Raw genomic sequence first — 14728 nt, 5'->3', positions numbered from 1 at the left:
CATTACAACATAGTAGAGGATTTGGCGCAATCGCCATCTGCTATGTCGACTCTTGAGGTATTACAGCATTGCCCATCCCAAAGGCAGGCATTGTTATCAGCGATTGGTGGGGTGGATCCTAAAGATTCCAATCTGGTATCCTTTGATCATAAAGGGTATGATCCTCAGTTGCCGGCTCAATTAGCTTTCCTCGTCCAAGTGAAAGCCCTCAACAAAACAGTTCATAGAACGATTATTGATGAGGGAGCATCGACATGTATTATGTCGATGAGTTGCTGGAAAACTTTAGGATCTCCAACCTTGTCGCGATCATCGACAACGTTAAAAGCATTCGACGGGAGGATATACACCCCTTACGGTATCCTAAGTAACCTGAAGGTTGAACTAGGGGGCAAAACAGTAGAAATAGATGTTGAAGTCATCGATGGCAATCTTGACTATAACATCCTACTGGGAAGGCCATGGATTTATGCCATGCAAGCTGTTGTGTCGACTTATTTTAGGAAGATCGCATTCCCCTTTGAAGGAGGGATTACGGTCGTCGATCAACAAAACTTCCTCCCTAATGGTTCACAAGTTACAGGAAGCGTTCCCATGATCCATGGCAGCGACCGGTCGATTCAAGACATTGGAGTAGGTCTGTTAAAAGACCCCACTATGATGGGAACTTTCGCGCTACCACCTCCTATTTGCATAGGAAATGTACCATTTGTAGCAACATGCAATATGGTATCCACCTTGAAAGTCACAGAAGGCAGAGTCGCTATGGATCATGCAATGGTTTTGCCACCAAACCCCATTGAAATATTGTAGCAATCAATGTTTCATGCGTGGGAGGCAAACCCAAATCAACGCTCGTCGAGCGTTTGGGTAGATAGATCTAGGGAATATGGTACCCCGTTAGATCCTTGGTCGAAAGTACATGGGACTGACGAAGGAATCTTACAATCAATGATGATTGAGGGGGCACCATGGAATGATCACCACCATCGTTCCCTTCTTCCAGAATACGAGGAAGATACTCAGAAAGATCTTTACCACCCTTCAGTCTTTGAATTCCTAACAAATACTGTAAACACGGTGGATTCCGAGCGAAACTTATCAAATATCGAAGAGACTATAGCCATAAATATCTCAACAAAACCTGATGATGTAGAGAATATTCATGTTGGCAAAGGTTGTTCCCCTTCAGAACTGAAAATATATAACGCTTTCTTTCGTGAATTTAGAGATGTCTTTGCTTGGTCATACGATGAAATGCCAGGCATCGACTCGAGTATCGTTGAACATGAAATTAAAATGTATCCTGATGTCAAACCAGTAAGACAACGGCTTCGACAGGTGCACCCTAAGAAAGCCGCTGCCATTAAAGCAGAAGTTGAGAAACTTCTCCATGCTGGATTCATCTACCCGGTTCCTCTAACTGATTGGGTATCGAATATTGTCCCTGTTATGAAGAAACAAGGGACGATAAGAGTGTGCGTCGATTATAGGGATGTAAACCAAGCTTGTCCGAAGGACAACTACCCTACACCCTTCATCGACCAGATAATTGATGAATGCGCCGGATGTGAAATCTTTTCCTTTATGGATGGATTTTCGGGGTATAATCAAATAAATATCCGCCCACAGGACCAGTCGAAGACTGCATTTATATGTCCGTGGGGCACGTTCGCTTACCGAAAATTACCCTTTGGCTTGAAGAACGCAGGGGCAACTTTTCAGAGGGCTATGAATTACGCCTTCCATGACATCAAGAGCATTGTTCAACCGTATCTCGACGATCTTCCGGCCCATTCGCGAAAGCGGACTGATCATCCGCAGCATTTAAGAGCATATTTTTACGTTGCCGACACTACAAGATAAGACTCAATCCTCACAAATGTGTGTTTTGCGTCGGTTCTGGTCGTTTACTTGGCTTTGTAGTCTCTAAAGATGGGATTCGTCTCGACCCCTGTAAGGTTCAGGCAATCGTTAATTTGCCTCCACCTTCGAATTTGCTTCAGATTCAGAAACTCCAAGGGAAAGCAAACTTTCTGAGGAGGTTCATTCCAAATTACGCAGAACTTGCTAAAGGTTATACACGTCTTTTGAAAAAAGATGTACCCTTCGATTGGGACCAGGTTGCGCAAGCTTCCTTTGACGCTTTGAAAGAGTCCCTAGTAAAAGCATCATTAATGTACGCCCCAGATTATCTTAGGGATTTTAACCTGTATCTAGCTGCAGCAGATACAACCATTGCGATGGTTTTAGTACAAGAAGTCGATGGAATTGAACATCCTGTATATTATTTAAGTAAAAACTTAAATGATACAGAAAGTAAATATTCTTACGTTGAAAAGCTAGCGCTCGCTGCTGTTCAAGCGGTACAGAGATTTCGGCATTATATCCTCTTTAGGAAAACTACCATTCTGTCAGATTGCAACCCCATGACTTATATACTGTCGCGACAGTTGCTGGGGGGCAAATATTCCAAATGGATAGCAATCCTTCAAGAGTTTGATCTGGAATTTGTGAAATCCAAGTCAAAGAAAGCTCTAGTATTCGCAGAATTATTATGCGATCTCCCGTCATCGTCCAACGACGAAACTTCCAAGGAGTCTATAGTGGACGAGACTTTATTTCTGATATCTGCAAGCGATGAATGGTATGGAGATATAATTATCTATCTCCAGACCCAAAAGTTTCGGCCTGACACCTCTCACTCCGAACAGAAATGTATACGATACCAAGCAAAAGACTACATAATCGTCGGTGATACTCTTTACCGTCGGGGTATCGATACCGTTCTGAGGAGGTGTCTCACCCATGAAGAAGCCGAAAAAGCCCTGAATGAGTGTCATTCGGGCGCGTGTGGGGGGCATCAATCAGGTTTCGCTACAGCCCAAAAGATATTAAGAGCAGGATATTTTTGGCCAACGATGTTCAAAGATTGCATAATCGCAGTCCGAAGTTGTCATTCCTGCCAAATCTTTGATAGCAAAACTAGAAGACCACCCGCACCGCTGCAACCAATAGTTGCGGTTGGGCCTTTCGCCAAATGGGGCATCGATTTCATGCAATGTAACCCCACCTCGACCGGGGGGCATGGGTATATTATAGTCGCAGTTGACTATTTTACCAAATGGGCCGAGGCGATGCCTACATTGGACAATACTGGTGAAACAGCTGCCCTATTCTTTTTCAATCATGTAGTCGCCAGGTTCGGTGTACCCCAGGCTATAGTTACAGATCATGGATCGCACTTCCGCAATCACATGATGGTCGAATTAACTGCCAAACTAGGGCTATCGCACGACAGCTCTACTCCGTATTATCCACAAGCCAACTGACAAGTTGAAGCAATCAACAAGGTCCTGAAGCGTATGTTGCAGAGGATGATCGGAGTTCATAAAAGAAGATGGCACCTAATCCTGTATGCAGCCTTGTGGGCCTACCGAACCTCGGTAAGAAACGCGACCGGTTTCACACCTTTTCAATTGGTGTACGGTCTAGAAGCAGTCTTACCGATCCAGTGTGAAATTTCGTCGCTTAAACTCGCAATTGATCTCCTCCCCGGAACTTCGGAAGAAGAGGCTCGTTTCATGGAATTAATCCAATTGGATGAAACCCGTCGTGATGCCGCTTTGGCTAACGAAGCCCATAAGAAACGAGTCAAGGCTCAGTTCGACAAAAATGTCAAACCCCGTGTCTTCTCAGAAGGTGATTTGGTCTTGCTTTATGACCAAGAATCCGATAAATTAGGAGCAGGCAAATTCAATTCCTTATGGATGGGCCCCTATATTGTTAAAAGAGTATTAGCAAAAGGAGCCTACGAGTTAATAGATTACGACAGAATTCCACTGGCGCAGCCCCGGAACGGGCTGTACCTCAAGCGTTACTATGCTTAAATAGTAACCTGTGTGCTTTTGTTATATTTTGTTTTCGCCAAAGTTCTTACTCTGGTTAAGTGATTCCCTTTTGCATTCGTTGCAGATGTCAAACCTCATGGAGACATGTGTTGGATATGCTGACGGAGCAAGTCGTAGTTCGCGAAACCTATCCTCCGCAGCGTGGGCCATTTTTAATCCAAATGGCGAGTTAGTAAGTTTCAGAGGTGTATGTATTGGGCAATCAACGAATAACATCGCTGAATATAGCGCGTTGATAGAACTACTCTCTGATGCCATCGCACGAGGCATACGCCGACTAATTGTCAGGCTAGACTCACAGCTCGTAGTACTACAACTCAATGGTATATATTCTGTTCGTAATCCAGCTATTTATCGCATGTTCCTAAGAGTAAAGATCTTGGAAAGACGATTTGATTCAATTCAATATCAACATATTTCAAGAAATCTAAACACATTAACAGACTCATTGGCAAACTATGTGTTAGACAGACATTTGCAATATTTATAAAGGACACATCATAAAAAGTGTACATATGAATCATCCAAAGCAACCAGAATAAGACTCGAAAATCAAAATATATATATAAGCTGTTCATAAAGTTCATACATGATGTTCTGCAACCAAGACAAAATTGGTCATATGACCTAAAAACTCAAAATGCTAGGGGGCACCCTAGCCTAGTGATGCTCCTGATAATAAGCCACAGTATGTGCGATCATGCGCAGAAGACGGGTCCATCGTCTAGGTACACCGATAGTATGCTGCTGCATCGGTAAAGGTAACTCGTCAACCTGTACATCCGGAAGACAACGGGTAAGGTTCTCAACCTGCCCCTGCACAGCTGTAAGGGTCTCTGTGTCGCTAAGATCACGGATAATAACCCTCCGAGCAGGTTCCTCTGCCGGAACAGTAACAGGTGGCCTCGGACGAAATGCCGGACGAACAGGACCGACATCTGCAAGCGCACATGAGTTCAATTAAAGTCTTGAAAGAATAAAGCACAGGAACATTATGAATGAAAACAATGAACGGTAATATGGTTGAAGTTCTTACCAGTAGCATCCCACTGAGCACCGTCTGGCAGTACCATATTCGGATCGCCCCGGAAGTCCATACCAACATATGGGTACTCGGAAAAAGCCATCTCCTGGCGATCGAACCACCTAAAGAAAGCAGCATTGAAAGAAATCTGGGATTGACCGGCATGCCTGGACATGTGATCGACCCATCGCTGCATACGTGGCTCGGTAGGAGAAGGCACTCCGAGATCAATGTACTGAGGTTGCATCAGAGGGATCTTCTCCAAGGCGAAGGCAGTCAGAATTGAACCAAAACCAAAGTTCTTCAGCTTCCCGTCCTTCACCTTGTTCAATTGATTTTTCATCTGACTAAGCACTGCATCACTCCAGTTGAAGATTTTCGGTTGGAGACATTCCAAGGCGTGCTGCATATGAGACCTGTTGGCGACATGTAAAGATGCGCTACCGGCCACCCTACCAAGAGTATACAGAATGGACCTGAGAGGCCTGCTAGTAACATCGCGGATAACCACCTTGCCGTCTCTGCTCGGCTGGGACCCCTCCCTGCAATACTGGCGAACATAATCTCTCACGGAATCATTCCCCCGAACTGTACCTGATAAAGAAATGGGGGCACCCCGCCTTGACAAGCCAGTCAAGAAGTAAATATCTGTCACAGTCAATGGAATAGGTTTGTTCCTGATCTGGAATACTTGGTTAACAGGATCCCAAGCATCAAGCAAATACTGCAGTAGTGAAATCTGTGCTCTCATGCTAGAGATACGGAAAAACTTCAGTAAACCACAGTCTCGCAATACGCCCACCGTAACAGGATCATGAAGGGCAATCATATCTTCTTCTTCGTGTTCTCGTTCTCACCATGTTAGGGCCACCTTGTTCAAGAATCCCTGCAAAACAAACAAGAGGATGAGTCAGCTCCTGAAATTGATGAAAAACTGGCGAAAATTTCATCAAAATCTGTGAAAAATTGTTGCTTTTATGCCCCAAAGCAGGTGCCCATTGTACTACCTGCGTTGGGGGACAAGCTGCCTTCAAGCAGCTTGGATCCCAATGCAGGTTTCTAATGGGGTACCTGCGTTGATCAGAGGGCGCCCTGGCAAAACCCCAGAGGCCCAATAGAGCATCAAAACAGGCATAAAACAGGAAAATGAAACCATGAAAATGAAGAGCTAAGGTTTAGCTCCTACCTGGTCCAAACGGCGCCGAAAATCGTCCGCGGAATCCTCCGGAATCAGCTGGTGAAAATCGAGGGGAAAGAGGCTCCTCCAAAGCTCCAACAAGCAAAATGCAAATGAAATGGTAAAATGAGAGGTAAAACCCTTTTTATTTGCTTTCTTACGTAATTCAAGGTAAATGTTGTAAGTTAATCTCATTTTCAAGCAAATATTACCCATTTCTAACTAGTTTGTTGCAGCAAATTGAAAATGCAGTGCTATCAATGAAAAAGAGAAGCTAATTATGGTAAAGATCAAAAGTAAACCATATAATCGAGCAATTTTAGCAATGTTCATGCTCGTTAAAAAATAAACACAAGAATCGAGCAGTTTTTGTGCAGAAGTTCATGCTCGTTAAAAAATAAACGTAAATTGTGAGCAATCTTTCCCTAGCAGTTCAAGCTCACCCAGAAAAAATGAACCGGTAAACAACCTCGAGAAATGTAACCTTTGAAAGCCATATTAAAAGCCCTTGGTCGTGTTTATATGCCATCACCTCCATCCGTTCATTTGGCCAATCGTTCACCTCCATATGTTTGTTTACCCATTTTGAGGAACAGCTGCGAAGAGTGATTTCACTTAGCCATCCTTGTGACACTGCCGTGATTGGAGAATTCCAACCTGTACCTGGAATCTGCTGCTATCCCTGTTCATCACTCGTTCCTCAAAAGACGAGTCTTCTTTGAGCTCTTTTCACTGACTCGTAAAATATGAAAAGTTTGCCGAGTTTTGGCCTTCCAGCTCGTTAAAGCGACCGGAAAGCTATCCCTCCTCTAGATTTTAATCTTTTTGGACCTGAGGGATTATTGCACAAAAAGATCGAGCGCTTGTTTTGTTTGGCTCGTTAAAGCAACCGAAAATTCATCCCTTCTGTATTGTTTTAAACTTTTTCGGACTTAAGGGATTAGATGACGAAAAAGGAATTTTGGAGTTAACTTTTCGTGCCTTTTCAGACTCTCTAAAAATGAAAAGGACCGAGTTTTCTTTGTCGTTAGACTCGTTAAAATGATTAAATAGCGGCAAACTTGTCTTTAGACGAGAACGAGTTTCCCTATCGCTAGGCTCGTTAAAACATAGCGATGGGCTTGCCCGAAGGGCAGGTTATAGAACAAGCATATGTTATCCTCCTCAAGCTTGACAAAAATAAAGAGGTACTGGTCAGCAATGACTGGGGAAAAATTGGGAGAACCTCACAGCATTAATGGTAGCAAGTCGCTCTTGAACATGACACTTTGTCCTCCGTAGCACATCGGGTTGGGTTGTTTCATTCACCGGTCGCAGAATCATGGTCCTCGCCACACCATCCAGCATTGGGGTAATGCTACCAATCCATCACATCAGTGTCGTTATATGTTCAAGAGATGTGGTTCTGTAAAGAGTCAACCGTGTTCCACCCACTGCCATACATTATCCTTCATCCACTTCATGACTGCCACCCTGAATCATACATCACAGTTTGTTTTCACCTCATCATAATCACTAGCTCCGTTCCGTGTCACTGATGTGGGATTCATTAAGGCCCTCCTTTGACGGATCGCTCCTTGTCGACATCAGCTCATTATCCAAGGAGTTGATCTAGGAACACCCCCCTCAGTACTTTGAAGCTTGCATGCCTCAATGGCAAGTTTCTCACTTCCGGCGACAGGTATACATCAATGACCTTCGACCAGAAGATTTTGCATGGTGGTCGACGCCAAGTCCTTTATTCCCACCATGTAGATTGTACTGCTGTACCTTGAGGGTCATCATCCTTATCGGTGATTCCTCTCGCGCTTGTTAACGGTTTACATCATTGACCGGTAATCAAGCGATGTCTTTCCATGTTCGACTTCGAGAAATTCTCACATGGATCGACTTGTACATCGAGTGAAGATCGGAAGAGACTGAAGACCCCGGATCTAGTTTCATCCATCCGGGCTGCGATATATATTCAGGACATAAAGACATTTGATATGTACATCATTGCAACAGATGATCATCCTTTTCAAAGGATGATAAATTCGGCAGAGAATTATCAGTCTAGCATCAGACGATCGTCTGTTCTATGTACCAAAATGTATTTATAAAGCTGAGCATGGGAATGCCCGCCTCAGCTAGATCATGAAAAATGTATGAAAAATAATGTATTGTATTGTATCTTATTACAGGACACTTCTCAGCAGATTGAATGAACTTCGGATCCTCTCAATAAAGCATTTCACCCGATAAACGACCTCATACTTTAGGGGGCATCTCTTATAGACAATTTTGTGCCTTACAGCAACAAGCATGAATTGTCAATAATCCAAGGGATCCAAAGTTCCCTAAACATGATGTTCCTACCCCTAGAGGAACAAGGTCAGCAAACCAACAGCTCTCAGATCAGTTCTCCACCTGAAAACACTCAAAAACAAGCAATCCTGAAATCAAAGCAGGTGCTCCACTAGGCTTCTGCGCTGAAACACAACTGCTCCATGGTGTACCTGCGTTGCAAAGCAGGCAGAACAAAGCCCACCTGCGTTGGGCGAGTTTGGACATGTGGCACAGTGAGTCATTGCTTTGGAATCTTCCAAAAATGACACTTGGATCAGGTATTTCGCCTTGTGATGAGTCAGAGGCTTTGTTTCTCCAAGTGGAAGCAAGGTTCACCAAGTGGACTCAAGAACTGAAGATCAACTAAAGATTAACTGAAGAGAGAGAGGACACAAGGCAGCTACACATCAGTTGCAAGCTGACTCATCCTTTCTCAATTCATCTATATATTGAGCTCTCTCCTATGAGCTCAGGAGGCTGGAATTTTGTGCAAAGTAATGATATGCTGTTGGTTTCACTATTGAGTTATTGGGTGATTGTTTGAGAGAGGTGAAGAAGAGCAATTCTTTCTGCTGGGAGGTGTTGCTGGGTTGGAGCCTTCAATGGTTGTAATACTCTCAGAACCTTTATTTCTTCATTAATAAAAGCTATTGAGGTTCTTCTATGTGCTCTTGTTTCAATTATATATTGTGATGATTGCATGTTTGGTTTACACTAATCCATGAACTAGTTATGATTGCATGCCTCTTGTAGTTTCCTTCTTTGTCATTGTGCAGGATCTCATTGTAGCTGGGCGAGCAGAAGGACAAAGAGCTAGGAACAAGCGGCCAAAGAGGAGAGTTTGGATTCGACATTAAGCGCAAGGCAACGGTTAGTGCTTTCTCCATCCTCTTTTGCTTTCATAAAGAAGTAAACCTTCAGTAGTTTGTTTTACAGTTGTTGCTAAGGAACTGTCACCCTTAGAGTGGGTTAGGGTCATCCGAGTCAGATACTTTTCCCTACAACACTCAAGGGCTATTTCGACAGTATGGTCTATTCTTGTTTGTTCATCCGGAATAATATTTGGAAACTCTTATGTTGAGTCTCAACAAATTGATCCATTTGGAAGTCAATTTGGGCAGTCCAGCCCCCAAGGGCAAAACATTCCCTTGAGTTCTGGATTACCACCGTATGGGGGGCAATATGCCCTTTCATTATCCCCTCCGGGAGGATATCCGTACGTGAGTTCGCAACAACATTCAGGTTATACTGGAATTACCTCAAGCGGTTGGGTACCTATACTACCTCAACAACCGAGAGTTGTATATTTGATGCAACAATGCTTACCTATGTTAAACATACCGACTACGCCAGCTATTGTGACGGTGTCGCAAGTTCAAATGCTGCCTGTCGTATGCCAACCTCAGGTTTCTCAGGTTGTAATGCAACAGCCCCTTGACCCTGCGACTCAACCGCAATCATCGACTCGTGGAATGACACAGGTTCAGATGGGTACAATTACCCCTCATCTTGGTCAAACTGTTAGTATCGGTCAACAGCACATGGCTTCACAACCATGACTAGTACAATACCAACAACCGCAATTCCAACAAGTATACCAAGGTTCTGAGCAACAAATCTTTGCCAACTGTGGACAACCGTACATTCAAAACGGTCAAAATCAACCATTTTACAATGGTCATGTTCACCAACCTTACCAAAGTTACCAGCATCAAATGCATTATGCCGGTATGCAAAGACCAACTGCTAAGGCAATCCAATCTTATCCTGGGTATGCTTCACCTAACCTGAACCAACAGTTACCCTTTGTGGCGACTTTGGAGTTACCTGATTTAAACTGGTTAACCAACGATCCAATTGCTTACGCCCCTTGGTGGCCAGCGATTCCGCATATACTTCCATCGGATATTCCTAAATTTAATGGAAATCCGGGTGAAGATCCATCGAATCATGTGATGACCTTTCATCTATGGTGTTCATCAAACACCTTAAATGATGATTCGATAAGACTTCGCCTCTTTCAGAGGATGTTAACGGGTCCGGCGGCAAAATGGTACATCGAATTGCCTAGAGCTTCGTTCGACAACTTCAGTACCTTAGCCACAACCTTTTTAACCCATTTTCAATTACCAATAAGGTACGAAATGGGAACAGAACTTCTTACCAATTTCAAACAGACAACGGCCACTCACATATCTGATCATATACATGAATGACGACGTCGTCGTAGAATGGTAAAAACGTATGTCCCCGATCAGCTCTTAGCTGAATGGTTTATCAAGTCATTACTACCTTCCATAACGGAAGATGTTGCAAAGGGGGGGGGTCGTAACAGAAGAGCAAGTTATCGCTCGAGCAAAATACCTCGACTTGATTTACACTCAGTCCGACACACTCTATAATAAAATATCTGACACCCCTATACCAGAATTCTCAATTCCTACTCCTCCTAAATCAATCAATGACTCTCATGCTGGCGATGGCGTGATTGGCACAACAGACACGAAACCGACAAAGGCTACATCCAAAAAGGCCCGTAAGATTTCAAGTCAAAATGCAAAAGATGAACTTCTTGCTTCGGAAGTAAATGTCGTATCGATAGATAAAGGCAAAGAAACCAAACAACTAGGGAGCAAGAAGAAAGGCAAAGGGAAGAAGAAGAAACAGGAGGAAACGTCACCTGAAAAATCTTCTTCAAACCCTCCTGGAGATAGGAAACCAAAAAATCCATGCTTGATATACGATGAGGATCATTGGACCACAAGTTGTCCACACAGAGCTGAGGTTAAAAAATTCTTTAAGAATTCGAAAACCTCCGCAGTGTTAACTGATCCATTTCCAAATCCAAGAACAAAATTGGTTGAAAGGGAAAATGCTTCCCCGTCTCAAGTGCTAATGTTGTCGGTTTCAAAACGGCAAAATGATGCTTTGATATCGACAAGGAACAAGGATTATGGGAATACACAGCTGTCGAACAACAAGGATAAAGATCAACCAAGTAGTTCGACAACGACTTCGACAGAAGTTGTGCCACCCACCATTCCTAAATTGACGATAAAACCGCCAAAGGGAGTAGTACACAAGTCGACATTTAATCCCCGCGCTAGAGCGGTGCAGCATTATAATATAGTGGAAGATTTGGCCCAATCGCCATCCACTATGTCGACTCTTGAAGTACTACAAAATTGCCCATCCCAAAGGCAGGTTTTATTATCAGCCATTGGTGGGATAGACCCAAAGGATTCCAATCTAGTATCCTTCGACCATAAAGGATATGATCCTCAATTGCCAGCTCATCTAGCTTTCCTTGTTCAAGTGAAAGCCCTCAGCAAAACTGTTCATCGAACGATTATTGATGAGGGGGCATCTACATGCATTATGTCGATGAGTTGCTGGAAAACTTTAGGATCTCCAACCTTGTCGCGATCTTCGACGACATTAAAAGCATTCGACAGAAGGACATATACCCCATATGGTATCCTAAGTAACTTGAAAGTTGAACTAGGAGGGAAAACGGTAGAAATAGATGTTGAAGTCATCGATGGGAATCTTGATAACAAGATCCTACTAGGAAGACCATGGATATATGCCATGGCAGCTGTTGTGTCGACCTATTTTAGAAAGATTGCATTTCCCTTTCAAGGAGGGATTACAATCGTTGATCAAAAAAACTTCCTCCCCAATGGTTCTCAAGTTACTGGAAGCATTCCCATGATCCATGGAAGCCCCCATTCACTTCAGAATATCGGAGTAGGCCTACTAAAAGATCCTATACTAATGGGGACTTTCACTCTTCCACCTCCAATCAATCTGGCGGAAGTAGCGTCGATAGGAACCTGCAACATGATATCTTCTAAAAAGATCTCAGAAAACGATATCAACATGGATCATGCAGTGGTTTTGCCCCCAAGCCCAACGGAAATATTGTAGCAATCAATGTTCCTAGCATGGGAGGCAAACCCAAATCAATGCTCATCAAGCGTTTGGATATATAGGTCTAGAGAATATGGTACCCCTTCAGATCTTTGGTCGCGAGTGCATGTCACCGACGAAGGAATTGTCCAATCTATGGTAATTGAAGGGACACCATGGAATGATTCCCACCATCGTTCCCTTCTTCCGGATTGTGAAGAAGATAATCAAGATGACCTGTATCATCCTTCAGTTTTTGAATTCCTATCAAATACTGTAAACAAGGTGGATTCCGAGTGAAACTTGTCCAATATTGAAGAGACTATCACCATAAATATCTCGACTAAAACAGATGTTGTAGAAAATATTCATGTCAGCAAATGTTGTTCTCCTTCAGAACTAGAGATATATAACACTCTTTTTCGCGAATTCAGAGATGTCTTTGCTTGGTCATATGATGAAATGCCAGGCATTGACTCGAGTATCGCTGAACACGAAATTAAGATGTATCCAGATGTCAAACCAGTACGACAACGGCTACGGCAGGTGCACCCCAAGAAAGCCGCTGCCATTAAGGCAGAAGTTGAAAAACTTCTCCCTGCTGGTTTCATCTACCCGGTTCCTCTAACCGATTGGGTATCGAATATTGTCCCTGTTATGAAAAAACAAGGAACAATTAGAGTGTGCGTCGATTATAGGGATGTAAATCAAGCTTGTCCAAAGGACAACTACCCTACACCCTTCATTGACTAGATAATTGATGAATGCGCCGGATGCGAAATCTTTTCATTTATGGATGGATTCTCCGGGTATAATCAAATAAATATCCGCCCACAGGACCAGTCAAAGACTGCATTTATTTGTCCGTGGGGCACATTCGCATATCGAAAATTACCCTTTGGTTTAAAGAACGCACGGGCGAAATTTCAGAGGGCAATGAATTATGCCTTCCATGACATCAAAAACATCGTTCAACCATACCTCAACGACCTTCCGACTCATTCGCGAAAGCGGACTGATCACCTGCAACATTTAAGAGCGATATTTCTACGTTGCCGACACTACAAGATAAGACTCAATCCACACAAATGTGTATTTTGCTTCAGTTCTGGTCGTTTACTTGGCTTTGTAGTCTCGAAGGACGGGATTCGTCTCGACCCATGTAAGGTCCAGGCAATCATAAATTTGCCTCCACCTTCGAATTTGCTTCAGATTCAGAAACTCCAAGGGAAAGTGAACTTTCTCAGGAGGTTTATTCCAAATTACGCCGAACTTGCTAAAGGTTATACACGTCTTTTGAAAAAGGAGGTACCCTTTGTCTGGGATCAGGTTGCGCAAGCTTCCTTTGATGCTTTAAAAGATTCCCTAATGAAAGCATCATTAATGTACGCCCTTGATTATGAAAAATATTTTAACCTGTATCTGGCTGCAGCGGATACGACCATCGCAATGGTTTTAGTTCAAGAATTCGATGGAATTGAACATCCTATATATTATTTAAGTAAAAACTTAAATGATACAGAAAGCAAATATTCTTACGTTGAAAATCTAGCACTCACAGCTGTTCAAGCGATACAGAGATTTCGACACTATATCCTCTTCTGGAAAACTACCATTCTGTCAGATTGTAACCCCATGACTTATATACTGTCGCGACAGTTGCTCGGGGGCAAATATTCAAAATGGATAGCAATCCTACAAGAGTTTGATCTGGAATTTGTAAAATCCAAGTCAAAGAAAGCTCCAGTTTTCACAGAATTATTGTGCGATCTCCCATCGTCGTCCAACGATGACATATCAGAAGAAACAATCGTGGATGAAAGTTTTTTTCTGATATCTGCAAGCAATGAGTGTTATGGAGATATAATCATTTATCTCCAAACTCAAAAATACAGGCCAAACACCTCCCACTCCGAACAAAAACGTATTCGATACCAAGCAAAAGACTACATGATCGTCGGTGATACACTCTACCGTCGTGGTATCGATACAGTTCTGAGAAGGTGCCTCACCCATGAGGAGGCAGAAAAAGTCCTGAATGATTCTCATACAAGTGCGTGTGGGGGACATCAATATGGATATGCTACAGCACAAAAAATCTTACGAGCAGGATACTTCTGGCCAACAATGTTCAAATATTGCATAACCGCAGTTAGAAGTTGCCATGCTTGTCAAATTTTCGATAGCAAAACCAGAAGACCACCCGCACCTCTGCAACCAATAGTTGATGTTGGGCCATTCGCCAAATGGGGCATCGATTTCATGACATGTAACCCCACCTCGACCGGGGGGCATGGGTACATCATAGTCGCAGTTGACTATTTTACCAAATGGGCTGAGGTGATGCCTACATTAGATAATACTGGTGAAACACGT

This window comes from Pinus tabuliformis, chromosome 1_2 (assembly GCF_031772625.1).
Source record: "Pinus tabuliformis cultivar Carrire ecotype Pingquan chromosome 1_2, CPIR1, whole genome shotgun sequence".
In the NCBI taxonomy this organism is placed as follows: domain Eukaryota; kingdom Viridiplantae; phylum Streptophyta; class Pinopsida; order Pinales; family Pinaceae; genus Pinus; species Pinus tabuliformis.
Note: the sequence above shows the minus strand (reverse complement) of the source record.